Raw genomic sequence first — 21,210 nt, 5'->3', positions numbered from 1 at the left:
GAAACTTAGATTTAGTTGATGAAGGACCACCTTTTATGGTATTGAAACCCTAGAGATGATGCCAACCAACTTCTAGCCACGTTTTGGGTTGAGAATCAGAAGGTATTGAATCTTAGATTTAGCTGATGAAGGATGGAGATTGAAAAAATAGAAAGCTTCTTATTTTAGAAACTTTAGAAAACATCCATCTTTTCGACATAAGAAACCCTAGAGATGGTGTAAAGGAGTTTTTCGCCAAGTTTTAAGATTAGGATGAGAGGGTATTGAATCTTAGATTTAGTTGCTCAACGATAGAGATTGAAGAAATAAAAACTTTCTTATTTTAGAAACTTTATAAATATAAATCTTTTACTTTTTATAAACCCTAGAGATGGTGTCGAAATGCTTTTAGCTAAGTTTTGAGATGAGGATTAGATGGTATTGAATCATAGATTTAGTTGATGAAGGTTGGAGATTGAAAAATTACAAAGTTTCTTATTTTAGAAACTTTATAAAACATCCATCTTTTAGACATACAAAATCCTAGATGTGGTGTAAAGAAGCTTTTAGCCAAGTTTGTAGAAGAGGATGAGATTGTATTGAATCTTAGATTTAGTTGATAGAGGATATTGAATTAAAAAATAGAAAGTTTCTTATTTTAGAAACTCTAAAACATCCATCTTTTAGACATAAGAGACCCTGGAGATGGTGTCAAAGAGCTTTTAGCCAAGTTTTGGGATGATGATGAGATGGTTTTAAATCTTAGATTTAGTTGATGGAAGATGGAGATTGAATCCTAGATTTAGTTGATTAAGGATGGAGATTGAAGAAATAGAAAGTTTAGTATTTGAGAAACTTTATAAAACATCCCTCTTTTAAACGTGGGAAATCCTCGAGATAGTGTTAATAAGCTTTTTGCCAAGTTTTGAGATCAGGACGAGATGGTATTGAATCTTAGATTTAGTTGATAAAGTAAGAAGATTGAAAAAATAGAAAGTTTCATATTTTAGATACTATTCAAAACAATAATTTTTAGCCATAGGAGACCCTAGAGATGGTGTCAAGGCGCTTTTAGCCATATTTTGAGGTGAGGATGAGATGGTATTGAAACTTAGATTTAGTTGATGAAGGACCACCTTTTATGGTATTGAATCCCTAGAGATGATGCCAACCACCACATTTTGGGTTGAGAATCAGAGGGTATTGAATCTTAGATTTAGCTGATAAAGGATTGAGATTGAAAAAATAGAAAGCTTCTTAATTTAGAAACTTTAGAAAACATCCATCTTTTGGACATAAGAAACCCTAGAGATGGTGTCAAGGAGTTTTTCGCCAAGTTTTAAGATTAGGATGAGAGGGTATTGAATCTTAGATTTAGTTGCTGAACGATGGAGACTGAAGAAATAAAAAGTTTCTTATTTTAGAAACTTTATAAATATCAACTTTTACTTTTTGTAAACCCTAGATATGGTGTCGAGGTGCTTTTAGCTAACTTTTGAGATGAGGATTAGATGGTATTGAATCTTAGATTTAGTTGATAGAGGATATTGAATTAAATCATAGAAAGTTTTTTATTCTAGAAACTCTAAAACATCCATCTTTTAGACGTTAGAGACTCTGGAGATGGTGTCAAAGTGCTTTTAGCCATGTTTTGGGATGATGATGAGATGTCATTAAATCTTAGATTTAGTTGAAGGAAGATTGAGATTGAAAAAGTAGAAAATTTCTTGTTTTATAAACTTTATAAAATATCCATCTTTTAGACATAGGAAATCCTAGAGATGGTGTTAAGGAGCTTTCAGTCAAGTTTTGAGGTGAGGATGTGATGGTATTGGATCTTGGAATTTGTTGATAGAGGATGGAGATTGAAAAAAATAGAAAGTTTATATAACATCCATCGTTTAGACATAGCTGACCCTAGAGATGGTGTCAATGAGCTTTTAGCCAAGTTTTGGATTGATGATGAGATGGTATTGAATATCAGATTTAGCTGATGAATGATGGAGATTGAAAAAATAGAAAGTTTATTTACTTTAGAAACTTTATAAAACATCCATCTTTTAGACATTGGAAACTCGAAGATTTAGCTGGTGAAGGATGGAGATTGACGAAATAGAAAGTTTATTACTTTAGAAACTTTATAAAACATCCATCTTTTAGACGTGGGAAATCCTCGAGATAGTGTTAATAAGTTTTTTGCCAAGTTTTGAGATCAAGACGAGATGGTATTTAATCTTAGATTTAGTTGATAAGGTAAGAAGATTGAAAAAATAGAAAGTTTCTTATCTGAGAAACATTTCAAACCATCAATTTTTAGCCATTGGGAGACCCTAGAGATGTGGTCAAGGAGCTTTTACCCATGTTTTGAGGTGACGATGAGAAGGTATTGAATCTTAGATTTAGTTGCTGAAGGATAGAGATTGAAGAAATAAAAAATTTCTTATTTTAGAAACTTTATAAATATCAATCTTTTACTTTTTGTATACCCTAGATATGGTGTCGAAGTGCTTTTAGCTAAGTTTTGAGATTAGGATTAGATGATATTGAAAAATAGATTTAGTTGATGAAGGATGGAGATTGAAAAATTACAAAGTTTCTTATTTTAGAAACTTTATAAAACATACATCTTTTGGACATAGGAAACCCTAGATGTGGTGTAAAGAATCTTTTAGCCAAGTTTGTAGAAGAGGAAGAGATGGTATTGAATCTTAGATTTAGTTGATAGAGGATATTGAATTAAAAAATTGAAAGTTTCTTATTTTAGAAACTCTAAAACATCCATCTTTTAGACATAGGAAATCCTAGAGATGGTGTTAAGTAGCATTTAGTCAAGTTTTGAGATGAGGATGTGATGGTATTTGATCTTGGATTTTGTTTATAAAGGATGGAGATTGAAAAAAATAGAAAGTTTATATAACATCCATCGTTTAGACATAGCTGACCCTAGAGATGGTGTCAATGAGCTTTTAGCCAAGTTTTGGATTGATGATGAGATGGTATTGAATCTTAGATTTAGCTGATGAAGGATGGAGATTGAAAAAATAGAAAGTTTCTTATTTTAGAAACTTTATAAAACATTGATCTTTTAGACGTGGGGAATCCTCGTGATAGTGTTATTAAGCTTTTTGCCAAGTTTTGATATCAGGACGAGATGGTATTGAATCTTAGATTTAGTTGATAAAGTAAGAAGATTGAAAAAATAGAAAGTTTCTTATTTTAGAAACTTTTCAAAACATCAATTTTTAGCCATAGAAGACCCTAGAGATGGTGTCAGGGAGCTTTTAGCCATGTTTTGAGGTAAGGATGAGATGGCATTGAAACTTAGATTTAGTTGATGAAGGACCACCTTTTATGGTATTGAAACCCTAGAGATGATGCCAACCAACTTCTAGCCACGTTTTGGGTTGAGAATCAGAAGGTATTGAATCTTAGATTTAGCTGATGAAGGATGGAGATTGAAAAAATAGAAAGCTTCTTATTTTAGAAACTTTAGAAAACATCCATCTTTTCGACATAAGAAACCCTAGAGATGGTGTAAAGGAGTTTTTCGCCAAGTTTTAAGATTAGGATGAGAGGGTATTGAATCTTAGATTTAGTTGCTCAACGATAGAGATTGAAGAAATAAAAACTTTCTTATTTTAGAAACTTTATAAATATAAATCTTTTACTTTTTATAAACCCTAGAGATGGTGTCGAAATGCTTTTAGCTAAGTTTTGAGATGAGGATTAGATGGTATTGAATCATAGATTTAGTTGATGAAGGTTGGAGATTGAAAAATTACAAAGTTTCTTATTTTAGAAACTTTATAAAACATCCATCTTTTAGACATACAAAATCCTAGATGTGGTGTAAAGAAGCTTTTAGCCAAGTTTGTAGAAGAGGATGAGATTGTATTGAATCTTAGATTTAGTTGATAGAGGATATTGAATTAAAAAATAGAAAGTTTCTTATTTTAGAAACTCTAAAACATCCATCTTTTAGACATAAGAGACCCTGGAGATGGTGTCAAAGAGCTTTTAGCCAAGTTTTGGGATGATGATGAGATGGTTTTAAATCTTAGATTTAGTTGATGGAAGATGGAGATTGAATCCTAGATTTAGTTGATTAAGGATGGAGATTGAAGAAATAGAAAGTTTAGTATTTGAGAAACTTTATAAAACATCCCTCTTTTAAACGTGGGAAATCCTCGAGATAGTGTTAATAAGCTTTTTGCCAAGTTTTGAGATCAGGACGAGATGGTATTGAATCTTAGATTTAGTTGATAAAGTAAGAAGATTGAAAAAATAGAAAGTTTCATATTTTAGATACTATTCAAAACAATAATTTTTAGCCATAGGAGACCCTAGAGATGGTGTCAAGGCGCTTTTAGCCATATTTTGAGGTGAGGATGAGATGGTATTGAAACTTAGATTTAGTTGATGAAGGACCACCTTTTATGGTATTGAATCCCTAGAGATGATGCCAACCACCACATTTTGGGTTGAGAATCAGAGGGTATTGAATCTTAGATTTAGCTGATAAAGGATTGAGATTGAAAAAATAGAAAGCTTCTTAATTTAGAAACTTTAGAAAACATCCATCTTTTGGACATAAGAAACCCTAGAGATGGTGTCAAGGAGTTTTTCGCCAAGTTTTAAGATTAGGATGAGAGGGTATTGAATCTTAGATTTAGTTGCTGAACGATGGAGACTGAAGAAATAAAAAGTTTCTTATTTTAGAAACTTTATAAATATCAACTTTTACTTTTTGTAAACCCTAGATATGGTGTCGAGGTGCTTTTAGCTAACTTTTGAGATGAGGATTAGATGGTATTGAATCTTAGATTTAGTTGATAGAGGATATTGAATTAAATCATAGAAAGTTTTTTATTCTAGAAACTCTAAAACATCCATCTTTTAGACGTTAGAGACTCTGGAGATGGTGTCAAAGTGCTTTTAGCCATGTTTTGGGATGATGATGAGATGTCATTAAATCTTAGATTTAGTTGAAGGAAGATTGAGATTGAAAAAGTAGAAAATTTCTTGTTTTATAAACTTTATAAAATATCCATCTTTTAGACATAGGAAATCCTAGAGATGGTGTTAAGGAGCTTTCAGTCAAGTTTTGAGGTGAGGATGTGATGGTATTGGATCTTGGAATTTGTTGATAGAGGATGGAGATTGAAAAAAATAGAAAGTTTATATAACATCCATCGTTTAGACATAGCTGACCCTAGAGATGGTGTCAATGAGCTTTTAGCCAAGTTTTGGATTGATGATGAGATGGTATTGAATATCAGATTTAGCTGATGAATGATGGAGATTGAAAAAATAGAAAGTTTATTTACTTTAGAAACTTTATAAAACATCCATCTTTTAGACATTGGAAACTCGAAGATTTAGCTGGTGAAGGATGGAGATTGACGAAATAGAAAGTTTATTACTTTAGAAACTTTATAAAACATCCATCTTTTAGACGTGGGAAATCCTCGAGATAGTGTTAATAAGTTTTTTGCCAAGTTTTGAGATCAAGACGAGATGGTATTTAATCTTAGATTTAGTTGATAAGGTAAGAAGATTGAAAAAATAGAAAGTTTCTTATCTGAGAAACATTTCAAACCATCAATTTTTAGCCATTGGGAGACCCTAGAGATGTGGTCAAGGAGCTTTTACCCATGTTTTGAGGTGACGATGAGAAGGTATTGAATCTTAGATTTAGTTGCTGAAGGATAGAGATTGAAGAAATAAAAAATTTCTTATTTTAGAAACTTTATAAATATCAATCTTTTACTTTTTGTATACCCTAGATATGGTGTCGAAGTGCTTTTAGCTAAGTTTTGAGATTAGGATTAGATGATATTGAAAAATAGATTTAGTTGATGAAGGATGGAGATTGAAAAATTACAAAGTTTCTTATTTTAGAAACTTTATAAAACATACATCTTTTGGACATAGGAAACCCTAGATGTGGTGTAAAGAATCTTTTAGCCAAGTTTGTAGAAGAGGAAGAGATGGTATTGAATCTTAGATTTAGTTGATAGAGGATATTGAATTAAAAAATTGAAAGTTTCTTATTTTAGAAACTCTAAAACATCCATCTTTTAGACATAGGAAATCCTAGAGATGGTGTTAAGTAGCATTTAGTCAAGTTTTGAGATGAGGATGTGATGGTATTTGATCTTGGATTTTGTTTATAAAGGATGGAGATTGAAAAAAATAGAAAGTTTATATAACATCCATCGTTTAGACATAGCTGACCCTAGAGATGGTGTCAATGAGCTTTTAGCCAAGTTTTGGATTGATGATGAGATGGTATTGAATCTTAGATTTAGCTGATGAAGGATGGAGATTGAAAAAATAGAAAGTTTCTTATTTTAGAAACTTTATAAAACATTGATCTTTTAGACGTGGGGAATCCTCGTGATAGTGTTATTAAGCTTTTTGCCAAGTTTTGATATCAGGACGAGATGGTATTGAATCTTAGATTTAGTTGATAAAGTAAGAAGATTGAAAAAATAGAAAGTTTCTTAATTTAGAAACATTTCAAAACATCAATTTTTAGCCATAAGAGACCCTAGAGATGGTGTCAAAGAGTTTTAGCCATGTTTTGAGGTGAGGATGAGATGGTATTGAAACTTAGATTTAGTTAATAAAGGACCACCTTTTACGGTGTGGAAACCCTAGAGATGATGCCAACCAACTTCTAGCCACATTTTCGGTTCAGAATCCGAGGGTATTGAATCTTAGATTTAGCTGATGAAGGATGGAGATTGAAAAAATAGAACGCTTCTTATTTTAGAAACTTTAGAAAACATCCATCTTTTGGACATAAGAAACCCTAGAGATTGTGTCAAGGAGTTTTTTGCCAAGTTTTAAGATTAGGATGAGAGGGTATTGAATCTTAGATTTAGTTGCTGAATGATAGAGATTGAAGAAATAAAAAGTTTCTTATTTTAGAAACTTTATAAATATCAATCTTTTACTTTTTGTAAACCGTAGATATGGTGTCGAAGTGCTTTTAGCTAAGTTTTGAGATGAAGATTAGATGGTATTGAAAAATAGATTTAGTTGATGAAGGATGGAGATTGAAAAATTACAAAGTTTCTTATTTTAGAAACTTTATAAAACATACATCTTTTGGACATAGGAAACCCTAGATGTGGTGTAAAGAATCTTTTAGCCAAGTTTGTAGAAGAGGAAGAGATGGTATTGAATCTTAGATTTAGTTGATAGAGGATATTGAATTAAAAAATTGAAAGTTTCTTATTTTAGAAACTCTAAAACATCCATCTTTTAGACATAGGAAATCCTAGAGATGGTGTTAAGTAGCATTTAGTCAAGTTTTGAGATGAGGATGTGATGGTATTGGATCTTGGATTTTGTTTATAAAGGATGGAGATTGAAAAAAATAGAAAGTTTATATAACATCCATCGTTTAGACATAGCTGACCCTAGAGATGGTGTCAATGAGCTTTTAGCCAAGTTTTGGATTGATGATGAGATGGTATTGAATCTTAGATTTAGCTGATGAAGGATGGAGATTGAAAAAATAGAAAGTTTCTTATTTTAGAAACTTTATAAAACATTGATCTTTTAGACGTGGGGAATCCTCGTGATAGTGTTATTAAGCTTTTTGCCAAGTTTTGATATCAGGACGAGATGGTATTGAATCTTAGATTTAGTTGATAAAGTAAGAAGATTGAAAAAATAGAAAGTTTCTTAATTTAGAAACATTTCAAAACATCAATTTTTAGCCATAAGAGACCCTAGAGATGGTGTCAAAGAGTTTTAGCCATGTTTTGAGGTGAGGATGAGATGGTATTGAAACTTAGATTTAGTTAATAAAGGACCACCTTTTACGGTGTGGAAACCCTAGAGATGATGCCAACCAACTTCTAGCCACATTTTCGGTTCAGAATCCGAGGGTATTGAATCTTAGATTTAGCTGATGAAGGATAGAGATTGAAAAAATAGAACGCTTCTTATTTTAGAAACTTTAGAAAACATCCATCTTTTGGACATAAGAAACCCTAGAGATTGTGTCAAGGAGTTTTTTGCCAAGTTTTAAGATTAGGATGAGAGGGTATTGAATCTTAGATTTAGTTGCTGAATGATAGAGATTGAAGAAATAAAAAGTTTTTTATTTTAGAAACTTTATAAATATCAATCTTTTACTTTTTGTAAACCTTAGATATGGTGTCGAAGTGCTTTTAGCTAAGTTTTGAGATGAAGATTAGATGGTATTGAAAAATAGATTTAGTTGATGAAGGATGGAGATTGAAAAATTACAAAGTTTCTTATTTTAAAAACTTTATAAAACATACATCTTTTGGACATAGGAAACCCTAGATGTGGTGTAAAGAATCTTTTAGCCAAGTTTGTAGAAGAGGAAGAGATGGTATTGAATCTTAGATTTAGTTGATAGAGGATATTGAATTAAAAAATTGAAAGTTTCTTATTTTAGAAACTCTAAAACATCCATCTTTTAGACATAGGAAATCCTAGAGATGGTGTTAAGTAGCATTTAGTCAAGTTTTGAGATGAGGATGTGATGGTATTGGATCTTGGATTTTGTTTATAAAGGATGGAGATTGAAAAAAATAGAAAGTTTATATAACATCCATCGTTTAGACATAGCTGACCCTAGAGATGGTGTCAATGAGCTTTTAGCCAAGTTTTGGATTGATGATGAGATGGTATTGAATCTTAGATTTAGCTGATGAAGGATGGAGATTGAAAAAATAGAAAGTTTCTTATTTTAGAAACTTTATAAAACATTGATCTTTTAGACGTGGGGAATCCTCGTGATAGTGTTATTAAGCTTTTTGCCAAGTTTTGATATCAGGACGAGATGGTATTGAATCTTAGATTTAGTTGATAAAGTAAGAAGATTGAAAAAATAGAAAGTTTCTTAATTTAGGAACATTTCAAAACATCAATTTTTAGCCATAAGAGACCCTAGAGATGGTGTCAAAGAGTTTTAGCCATGTTTTGAGGTGAGGATGAGATGGTATTGAAACTTAGATTTAGTTAATAAAGGACCACCTTTTACGGTGTGGAAACCCTAGAGATGATGCCAACCAACTTCTAGCCACATTTTCGGTTCAGAATCCGAGGGTATTGAATCTTAGATTTAGCTGATCAAGGATGGAGATTGAAAAAATAGAACGCTTCTTATTTTAGAAACTTTAGAAAACATCCATCTTTTGGACATAAGAAACCCTAGAGATTGTATCAAGGAGTTTTTGCCAAGTTTTAAGATTAGGATGAGAGGGTATTGAATCTTAGATTTAGTTGCTGAATGATAGAGATTGAAGAAATAAAAAGTTTCTTATTTTAGAAACTTTATAAATATCAATCTTTTACTTTTTGTAAACCGTAGATATGGTGTCGAAGTGCTTTTAGCTAAGTTTTGAGATGAAGATTAGATGGTATTGAAAAATAGATTTAGTTGATGAAGGATGGAGATTGAAAAATTACAAAGTTTCTTATTTTAGAAACTTTATAAAACATACATCTTTTGGACATAGGAAACCCTAGATGTGGTGTAAAGAATCTTTTAGCCAATTTTGTAGAAGAGGAAGAGATGGTATTGAATCTTTGATTTAGTTGATAGAGGATATTGAATTAAAAAATTGAAAGTTTCTTATTTTAGAAACTCTAAAACATCCATCTTTTAGACATAGGAAATCCTAGAGATGGTGTTAAGTAGCATTTAGTCAAGTTTTGAGATGAGGATGTGATGGTATTGGATCTTGGATTTTGTTTATAAAGGATGGAGATTGAAAAAAATAGAAAGTTTATATAACATCCATCGTTTAGACATAGCTGACCCTAGAGATGGTGTCAATGAGCTTTTAGCCAAGTTTTGGATTGATGATGAGATGGTATTGAATCTTAGATTTAGCTGATGAAGGATGGAGATTGAAAAAATAGAAAGTTTCTTATTTTAGAAACTTTATAAAACATTGATCTTCTAGACGTGGGGAATCCTCGTGATAGTGTTATTAAGCTTTTTGCCAAGTTTTGATATCAGGACGAGATGGTATTGAATCTTAGATTTAGTTGATAAAGTAAGAAGATTGAAAAAATAGAAAGTTTCTTAATTTAGAAACATTTCAAAACATCAATTTTTAGCCATAAGAGACCCTAGAGATGGTGTCAAAGAGTTTTAGCCATGTTTTGAGGTGAGGATGAGATGGTATTGAAACTTAGATTTAGTTAATAAAGGACCACCTTTTACGGTGTGGAAACCCTAGAGATGATGCCAACCAACTTCTAGCCACATTTTCGGTTCAGAATCCGAGGGTATTGAATCTTAGATTTAGCTGATGAAGGATGGAGATTGAAAAAATAGAACGCTTCTTATTTTAGAAACTTTAGAAAACATCCATCTTTTGGACATAAGAAACCCTAGAGATTGTGTCAAGGAGTTTTTTGCCAAGTTTTAAGATTAGGATGAGAGGGTATTGAATCTTAGATTTAGTTGCTGAATGATAGAGATTGAAGAAATAAAAAGTTTCTTATTTTAGAAACTTTATAAATATCAATCTTTTACTTTTTGTAAACCGTAGATATGGTGTCGAAGTGCTTTTAGCTAAGTTTTGAGATGAAGATTAGATGGTATTGAAAAATAGATTTAGTTGATGAAGGATGGAGATTGAAAAATTACAAAGTTTCTTATTTTAGAAACTTTATAAAACATACATCTTTTGGACATAGGAAACCCTAGATGTGGTGTAAAGAATCTTTTAGCCAAGTTTGTAGAAGAGGAAGAGATGGTATTGAATCTTAGATTTAGTTGATAGAGGATATTGAATTAAAAAATTGAAAGTTTCTTATTTTAGAAACTCTAAAACATCCATCTTTTAGACATAGGAAATCCTAGAGATGGTGTTAAGTAGCATTTAGTCAAGTTTTGAGATGAGGATGTGATGGTATTGGATCTTGGATTTTGTTTATAAAGGATGGAGATTGAAAAAAATAGAAAGTTTATATAACATCCATCGTTTAGACATAGCTGACCCTAGAGATGGTGTCAATGAGCTTTTAGCCAAGTTTTGGATTGATGATGAGATGGTATTGAATCTTAGATTTAGCTGATGAAGGATGGAGATTGAAAAAATAGAAAGTTTCTTATTTTAGAAACTTTATAAAACATTGATCTTTTAGACGTGGGGAATCCTCGTGATAGTGTTATTAAGCTTTTTGCCAAGTTTTGATATCAGGACGAGATGGTATTGAATCTTAGATTTAGTTGATAAAGTAAGAAGATTGAAAAAATAGAAAGTTTCTTAATTTAGAAATATTTCAAAACATCAATTTTTAGCCATAAGAGACCCTAGAGATGGTGTCAAAGAGTTTTAGCCATGTTTTGAGGTGAGGATGAGATGGTATTGAAACTTAGATTTAGTTAATAAAGGACCACCTTTTACGGTGTGGAAACCCTAGAGATGATGCCAACCAACTTCTAGCCACATTTTCAGTTCAGAATCCGAGGGTATTGAATCTTAGATTTAGCTGATGAAGGATGGAGATTGAAAAAATAGAACGCTTCTTATTTTAGAAACTTTAGAAAACATCCATCTTTTGGACATAAGAAACCCTAGAGATTGTGTCAAGGAGTTTTTTGCCAAGTTTTAAGATTAGGATGAGAGGGTATTGAATCTTAGATTTAGTTGCTGAATGATAGAGATTGAAGAAATAAAAAGTTTCTTATTTTAGAAACTTTATAAATATCAATCTTTTACTTTTTGTAAACCGTAGATATGGTGTCGAAGTGCTTTTAGCTATGTTTTGAGATGAAGATTAGATGGTATTGAAAAATAGATTTAGTTGATGAAGGATGGAGATTGAAAAATTACAGAGTTTCTTATTTTAGAAACTTTATAAAACATACATCTTTTGGACATAGGAAACCCTAGATGTGGTGTAAAGAATCTTTTAGCCAAGTTTGTAGAAGAGGAAGAGATGGTATTGAATCTTAGATTTAGTTGATAGACGATATTGAATTAAAAAATTGAAAGTTTCTTATTTTAGAAACTCTAAAACATCCATCTTTTAGACATAGGAAATCCTAGAGATGGTGTTAAGTAGCATTTAGTCAAGTTTTGAGATGAGGATGTGATGGTATTGGATCTTGGATTTTGTTTATAAAGGATGGAGATTGAAAAAAATAGAAAGTTTATATAACATCCATCGTTTAGACATAGCTGACCCTAGAGATGGTGTCAATGAGCTTTTAGCCAAGTTTTGGATTGATGATGAGATGGTATTGAATCTTAGATTTAGCTGATGAAGGATGGAGATTGAAAAAATAGAAAGTTTCTTATTTTAGAAACTTTATAAAACATTGATCTTTTAGACGTGGGGAATCCTCATGATAGTGTTATTAAGCTTTTTGCCAAGTTTTGATATCAGGACGAGATGGTATTGAATCTTAGATTTAGTTGATAAAGTAAGAAGATTGAAAAAATAGAAAGTTTCTTAATTTAGAAACATTTCAAAACATCAATTTTTAGCCATAAGAGACCCTAGAGATGGTGTCAAAGAGTTTTAGCCATGTTTTGAGGTGAGGATGAGATGGTATTGAAACTTAGATTTAGTTAATAAAGGACCACCTTTTACGGTGTGGAAACCCTAGAGATGATGCCAACCAACTTCTAGCCACATTTTCGGTTCAGAATCCGAGGGTATTGAATCTTAGATTTAGCTGATGAAGGATGGAGATTGAAAAAATAGAACGCTTCTTATTTTAGAAACTTTAGAAAACATCCATCTTTTGGACATAAGAAACCCTAGAGATTGTATCAAGGAGTTTTTGCCAAGTTTTAAGATTAGGATGAGAGGGTATTGAATCTTAGATTTAGTTGCTGAATGATAGAGATTGAAGAAATAAAAAGTTTCTTATTTTAGAAACTTTATAAATATCAATCTTTTACTTTTTGTAAACCGTAGATATGGTGTCGAAGTGCTTTTAGCTAAGTTTTGAGATGAAGATTAGATGGTATTGAAAAATAGATTTAGTTGATGAAGGATGGAGATTGAAAAATTACAAAGTTTCTTATTTTAGAAACTTTATAAAACATACATCTTTTGGACATAGGAAACCCTAGATGTGGTGTAAAGAATCTTTTAGCCAATTTTGTAGAAGAGGAAGAGATGGTATTGAATCTTTGATTTAGTTGATAGAGGATATTGAATTAAAAAATTGAAAGTTTCTTATTTTAGAAACTCTAAAACATCCATCTTTTAGACATAGGAAATCCTAGAGATGGTGTTAAGTAGCATTTAGTCAAGTTTTGAGATGAGGATGTGATGGTATTGGATCTTGGATTTTGTTTATAAAGGATGGAGATTGAAAAAAATAGAAAGTTTATATAACATCCATCGTTTAGACATAGCTGACCCTAGAGATGGTGTCAATGAGCTTTTAGCCAAGTTTTGGATTGATGATGAGATGGTATTGAATCTTAGATTTAGCTGATGAAGGATGGAGATTGAAAAAATAGAAAGTTTCTTATTTTAGAAACTTTATAAAACATTGATCTTCTAGACGTGGGGAATCCTCGTGATAGTGTTATTAAGCTTTTTGCCAAGTTTTGATATCAGGACGAGATGGTATTGAATCTTAGATTTAGTTGATAAAGTAAGAAGATTGAAAAAATAGAAAGTTTCTTAATTTAGAAACATTTCAAAACATCAATTTTTAGCCATAAGAGACCCTAGAGATGGTGTCAAAGAGTTTTAGCCATGTTTTGAGGTGAGGATGAGATGGTATTGAAACTTAGATTTAGTTAATAAAGGACCACCTTTTACGGTGTGGAAACCCTAGAGATGATGCCAACCAACTTCTAGCCACATTTTCGGTTCAGAATCCGAGGGTATTGAATCTTAGATTTAGCTGATGAAGGATGGAGATTGAAAAAATAGAACGCTTCTTATTTTAGAAACTTTAGAAAACATCCATCTTTTGGACATAAGAAACCCTAGAGATTGTGTCAAGGAGTTTTTTGCCAAGTTTTAAGATTAGGATGAGAGGGTATTGAATCTTAGATTTAGTTGCTGAATGATAGAGATTGAAGAAATAAAAAGTTTCTTATTTTAGAAACTTTATAAATATCAATCTTTTACTTTTTGTAAACCGTAGATATGGTGTCGAAGTGCTTTTAGCTATGTTTTGAGATGAAGATTAGATGGTATTGAAAAATAGATTTAGTTGATGAAGGATGGAGATTGAAAAATTACAGAGTTTCTTATTTTAGAAACTTTATAAAACATACATCTTTTGGACATAGGAAACCCTAGATGTGGTGTAAAGAATCTTTTAGCCAAGTTTGTAGAAGAGGAAGAGATGGTATTGAATCTTAGATTTAGTTGATAGAGGATATTGAATTAAAAAATTGAAAGTTTCTTATTTTAGAAACTCTAAAACATCCATCTTTTAGACATAGGAAATCCTAGAGATGGTGTTAAGTAGCATTTAGTCAAGTTTTGAGATGAGGATGTGATGGTATTGGATCTTGGATTTTGTTTATAAAGGATGGAGATTGAAAAAAATAGAAAGTTTATATAACATCCATCGTTTAGACATAGCTGACCCTAGAGATGGTGTCAATGAGCTTTTAGCCAAGTTTTGGATTGATGATGAGATGGTATTGAATCTTAGATTTAGCTGATGAAGGATGGAGATTGAAAAAATAGAAAGTTTCTTATTTTAGAAACTTTATAAAACATTGATCTTTTAGACGTGGGGAATCCTCATGATAGTGTTATTAAGCTTTTTGCCAAGTTTTGATATCAGGACGAGATGGTATTGAATCTTAGATTTAGTTGATAAAGTAAGAAGATTGAAAAAATAGAAAGTTTCTTAATTTAGGAACATTTCAAAACATCAATTTTTAGCCATAAGAGACCCTAGAGATGGTGTCAAAGAGTTTTAGCCATGTTTTGAGGTGAGGATGAGATGGTATTGAAACTTAGATTTAGTTAATAAAGGACCACCTTTTACGGTGTGGAAACCCTAGAGATGATGCCAACCAACTTCTAGCCACATTTTCGGTTCAGAATCCGAGGGTATCGAATCTTAGATTTAGCTGATCAAGGATGGAGATTGAAAAAATAGAACGCTTCTTATTTTAGAAACTTTAGAAAACATCCATCTTTTGGACATAAGAAACCCTAGAGATTGTATCAAGGAGTTTTTGCCAAGTTTTAAGATTAGGATGAGAGGGTATTGAATCTTAGATTTAGTTGCTGAATGATAGAGATTGAAGAAATAAAAAGTTTCTTATTTTAGAAACTTTATAAATATCAATCTTTTACTTTTTGTAAACCGTAGATATGGTGTCGAAGTGCTTTTAGCTAAGTTTTGAGATGAAGATTAGATGGTATTGAAAAATAGATTTAGTTGATGAAGGATGGAGATTGAAAAATTACAAAGTTTCTTATTTTAGAAACTTTATAAAACATACATCTTTTGGACATAGGAAACCCTAGATGTGGTGTAAAGAATCTTTTAGCCAATTTTGTAGAAGAGGAAGAGATGGTATTGAATCTTTGATTTAGTTGATAGAGGATATTGAATTAAAAAATTGAAAGTTTCTTATTTTAGAAACTCTAAAACATTCATCTTTTAGACATAGGAAATCCTAGAGATGGTGTTAAGTAGCATTTAGTCAAGTTTTGAGATGAGGATGTGATGGTATTGGATCTTGGATTTTGTTTATAAAGGATGGAGATTGAAAAAAATAGAAAGTTTATATAACATCCATCGTTTAGACATAGCTGACCCTAGAGATGGTGTCAATGAGCTTTTAGCCAAGTTTTGGATTGATGATGAGATGGTATTGAATCTTAGATTTAGCTGATGAAGGATGGAGATTGAAAAAATAGAAAGTTTCTTATTTTAGAAACTTTATAAAACATTGATCTTCTAGACGTGGGGAATCCTCGTGATAGTGTTATTAAGCTTTTTGCCAAGTTTTGATATCAGGACGAGATGGTATTGAATCTTAGATTTAGTTGATAAAGTAAGAAGATTGAAAAAATAGAAAGTTTCTTAATTTAGAAACATTTCAAAACATCAATTTTTAGCCATAAGAGACCCTAGAGATGGTGTCAAAGAGTTTTAGCCATGTTTTGAGGTGAGGATGAGATGGTATTGAAACTTAGATTTAGTTAATAAAGGACCACCTTTTACGGTGTGGAAACCCTAGAGATGATGCCAACCAACTTCTAGCCACATTTTCGGTTCAGAATCCGAGGGTATTGAATCTTAGATTTAGCTGATGAAGGATGGAGATTGAAAAAATAGAACGCTTCTTATTTTAGAAACTTTAGAAAACATCCATCTTTTGGACATAAGAAACCCTAGAGATTGTGTCAAGGAGTTTTTTGCCAAGTTTTAAGATTAGGATGAGAGGGTATTGAATCTTAGATTTAGTTGCTGAATGATAGAGATTGAAGAAATAAAAAGTTTCTTATTTTAGAAACTTTATAAATATCAATCTTTTACTTTTTGTAAACCGTAGATATGGTGTCGAAGTGCTTTTAGCTATGTTTTGAGATGAAGATTAGATGGTATTGAAAAATAGATTTAGTTGATGAAGGATGGAGATTGAAAAATTACAGAGTTTCTTATTTTAGAAACTTTATAAAACATACATCTTTTGGACATAGGAAACCCTAGATGTGGTGTAAAGAATCTTTTAGCCAAGTTTGTAGAAGAGGAAGAGATGGTATTGAATCTTAGATTTAGTTGATAGAGGATATTGAATTAAAAAATTGAAAGTTTCTTATTTTAGAAACTCTAAAACATCCATCTTTTAGACATAGGAAATCCTAGAGATGGTGTTAAGTAGCATTTAGTCAAGTTTTGAGATGAGGATGTGATGGTATTGGATCTTGGATTTTGTTTATAATGGATGGAGATTGAAAAAAATAGAAAGTTTATATAACATCCATCGTTTAGACATAGCTGACCCTAGAGATGGTGTCAATGAGCTTTTAGCCAAGTTTTGGATTGATGATGAGATGGTATTGAATCTTAGATTTAGCTGATGAAGGATGGAGATTGAAAAAATAGAAAGTTTCTTATTTTAGAAACTTTATAAAACATTGATCTTTTAGACGTGGGGAATCCTCGTGATAGTGTTATTAAGCTTTTTGCCAAGTTTTGATATCAGGACGAGATGGTATTGAATCTTAGATTTAGTTGATAAAGTAAGAAGATTGAAAAAATAGAAAGTTTCTTAATTTAGAAACATTTCAAAACATCAATTTTTAGCCATAAGAGACCCTAGAGATGGTGTCAAAGAGTTTTAGCCATGTTTTGAGGTGAGGATGAGATGGTATTGAAACTTAGATTTAGTTAATAAAGGACCACCTTTTACGGTGTGGAAACCCTAGAGATGATGCCAACCAACTTCTAGCCACATTTTCGGTTCAGAATCCGAGGGTATTGAATCTTAGATTTAGCTGATGAAGGATGGAGATTGAAAAAATAGAACGCTTCTTATTTTAGAAACTTTAGAAAACATCCATCTTTTGGACATAAGAAACCCTAGAGATTGTGTCAAGGAGTTTTTTGCCAAGTTTTAAGATTAGGATGAGAGGGTATTGAATCTTAGATTTAGTTGCTGAATGATAGAGATTGAAGAAATAAAAAGTTTCTTATTTTAGAAACTTTATAAATATCAATCTTTTACTTTTTGTAAACCGTAGATATGGTGTCGAAGTGCTTTTAGCTATGTTTTGAGATGAAGATTAGATGGTATTGAAAAATAGATTTAGTTGATGAAGGATGGAGATTGAAAAATTACAGAGTTTCTTATTTTAGAAACTTTATAAAACATACATCTTTTGGACATAGGAAACCCTAGATGTGGTGTAAAGAATCTTTTAGCCAAGTTTGTAGAAGAGGAAGAGATGGTATTGAATCTTAGATTTAGTTGATAGAGGATATTGAATTAAAAAATTGAAAGTTTCTTATTTTAGAAACTCTAAAACATCCATCTTTTAGACATAGGAAATCCTAGAGATGGTGTTAAGTAGCATTTAGTCAAGTTTTGAGATGAGGATGTGATGGTATTGGATCTTGGATTTTGTTTATAAAGGATGGAGATTGAAAAAAATAGAAAGTTTATATAACATCCATCGTTTAGACATAGCTGACCCTAGAGATGGTGTCAATGAGCTTTTAGCCAAGTTTTGGATTGATGATGAGATGGTATTGAATCTTAGATTTAGCTGATGAAGGATGGAGATTGAAAAAATAGAAAGTTTCTTATTTTAGAAACTTTATAAAACATTGATCTTTTAGACGTGGGGAATCCTCGTGATAGTGTTATTAAGCTTTTTGCCAAGTTTTGATATCAGGACGAGATGGTATTGAATCTTAGATTTAGTTGATAAAGTAAGAAGATTGAAAAAATAGAAAGTTTCTTAATTTAGAAACATTTCAAAACATCAATTTTTAGCCATAAGAGACCCTAGAGATGGTGTCAAAGAGTTTTAGCCATGTTTTGAGGTGAGGATGAGATGGTATTGAAACTTAGATTTAGTTAATAAAGGACCACCTTTTACGGTGTGGAAACCCTAGAGATGATGCCAACCAACTTCTAGCCACATTTTCGGTTCAGAATCCGAGGGTATTGAATCTTAGATTTAGCTGATGAAGGATGGAGATTGAAAAAATAGAACGCTTCTTATTTTAGAAACTTTAGAAAACATCCATCTTTTGGGCATAAGAAACCCTAGAGATTGTGTCAAGGAGTTTTTTGCCAAGTTTTAAGATTAGGATGAGAGGGTATTGAATCTTAGATTTAGTTGCTGAATGATAGAGATTGAAGAAATAAAAAGTTTCTTATTTTAGAAACTTTATAAATATCAATCTTTTACTTTTTGTAAACCGTAGATATGGTGTCGAAGTGCTTTTAGCTATGTTTTGAGATGAAGATTAGATGGTATTGAAAAATAGATTTAGTTGATGAAGGATGGAGATTGAAAAATTACAGAGTTTCTTATTTTAGAAACTTTATAAAACATACATCTTTTGGACATAGGAAACCCTAGATGTGGTGTAAAGAATCTTTTAGCCAAGTTTGTAGAAGAGGAAGAGATGGTATTGAATCTTAGATTTAGTTGATAGAGGATATTGAATTAAAAAATTGAAAGTTTCTTATTTTAGAAACTCTAAAACATCCATCTTTTAGACATAGGAAATCCTAGAGATGGTGTTAAGTAGCATTTAGTCAAGTTTTGAGATGAGGATGTGATGGTATTTGATCTTGGATTTTGTTTATAAAGGATGGAGTTTGAAAAAAATAGAAAGTTTATATAACATCCATCGTTTAGACATAGCTGACCCTAGAGATGGTGTCAATGAGCTTTTAGCCAAGTTTTGGATTGATGATGAGATGGTATTGAATCTTAGATTTAGCTGATGAAGGATGGAGATTGAAAAAATAGAAAGTTTCTTATTTTAGAAACTTTATAAAACATTGATCTTTTAGACGTGGGGAATCCTCGTGATAGTGTTATTAAGCTTTTTGCCAAGTTTTGATATCAGGACGAGATGGTATTGAATCTTAGATTTAGTTGATAAAGTAAGAAGATTGAAAAAATAGAAAGTTTCTTAATTTAGAAACATTTCAAAACATCAATTTTTAGCCATAAGAGACCCTAGAGATGGTGTCAAAGAGTTTTAGCCATGTTTTGAGGTGAGGATGAGATGGTATTGAAACTTAGATTTAGTTAATAAAGGACCACCTTTTACGGTGTGGAAACCCTAGAGATGATGCCAACCAACTTCTAGCCACATTTTCGGTTCAGAATCCGAGGGTATTGAATCTTAGATTTAGCTGATGAAGGATGGAGATTGAAAAAATAGAACGCTTCTTATTTTAGAAACTTTAGAAAACATCCATCTTTTGGACATAAGAAAACCTAGAGATTGTGTCAAGGAGTTTTTTGCCAAGTTTTAAGATTAGGATGAGAGGGTATTGAATCTTAGATTTAGTTGCTGAATGATAGAGATTGAAGAAATAAAAAGTTTCTTATTTTAGAAACTTTATAAATATCAATCTTTTACTTTTTGTAAACCGTAGATATGGTGTCGAAGTGCTTTTAGCTAAGTTTTGAGATGAAGATTAGATGGTATTGAAAAATAGATTTAGTTGATGAAGGATGGAGATTGAAAAATTACAAAGTTTCTTATTTTAGAAACTTTATAAAACATACATCTTTTGGACATAGGAAACCCTAGATGTGGTGTAAAGAATCTTTTAGCCAATTTTGTAGAAGAGGAAGAGATGGTATTGAATCTTAGATTTAGTTGATAGAGGATATTGAATTAAAAAATTGAAAGTTTCTTATTTTAGAAACTCTAAAACATCCATCTTTTAGACATAGGAAATCCTAGAGATGGTGTTAAGTAGCATTTAGTCAAGTTTTGAGATGAGGATGTGATGGTATTGGATCTTGGATTTTGTTTATAAAGGATGGAGATTGAAAAAAATAGAAAGTTTATATAACATCCATCGTTTAGACATAGCTGACCCTAGAGATGGTGTCAATGAGCTTTTAGCCAAGTTTTGGATTGATGATGAGATGGTATTGAATCTTAGATTTAGCTGATGAAGGATGGAGATTGAAAAAATAGAAAGTTTCTTATTTTAGAAACTTTATAAAACATTGATCTTTTAGACGTGGGGAATCCTCGTGATAGTGTTATTAAGCTTTTTGCCAAGTTTTGATATCAGGACGAGATGGTATTGAATCTTAGATTTAGTTGATAAAGTAAGAAGATTGAAAAAATAGAAAGTTTCTTAATTTAGAAACATTTCAAAACATCAATTTTTAGCCATAAGAGACCCTAGAGATGGTGTCAAAGAGTTTTAGCCATGTTTTGAGGTGAGGATGAGATGGTATTGAAACTTAGATTTAGTTAATAAAGGACCACCTTTTACGGTGTGGAAACCCTAGAGATGATGCCAACCAACTTCTAGCCACATTTTCGGTTCAGAATCCGAGGGTATTGAATCTTAGATTTAGCTGATGAAGGATGGAGATTGAAAAAATAGAACGCTTCTTATTTTAGAAACTTTAGAAAACATCCATCTTTTGGACATAAGAAACCCTAGAGATTGTGTCAAGGAGTTTTTTGCCAAGTTTTAAGATTAGGATGAGAGGGTATTGAATCTTAGATTTAGTTGCTGAATGATAGAGATTGAAGAAATAAAAAGTTTCTTA

Source organism: Tasmannia lanceolata, unplaced genomic scaffold (assembly GCF_043159265.1).
Source record: "Tasmannia lanceolata isolate RefF3 unplaced genomic scaffold, GAP_Taslan_0.1 ptg000013l, whole genome shotgun sequence".
Lineage (NCBI taxonomy): Eukaryota > Viridiplantae > Streptophyta > Magnoliopsida > Canellales > Winteraceae > Tasmannia > Tasmannia lanceolata.
The sequence above is the reverse complement of the archived record's forward strand: the minus strand, read 5'-3'. Positions refer to the sequence as shown.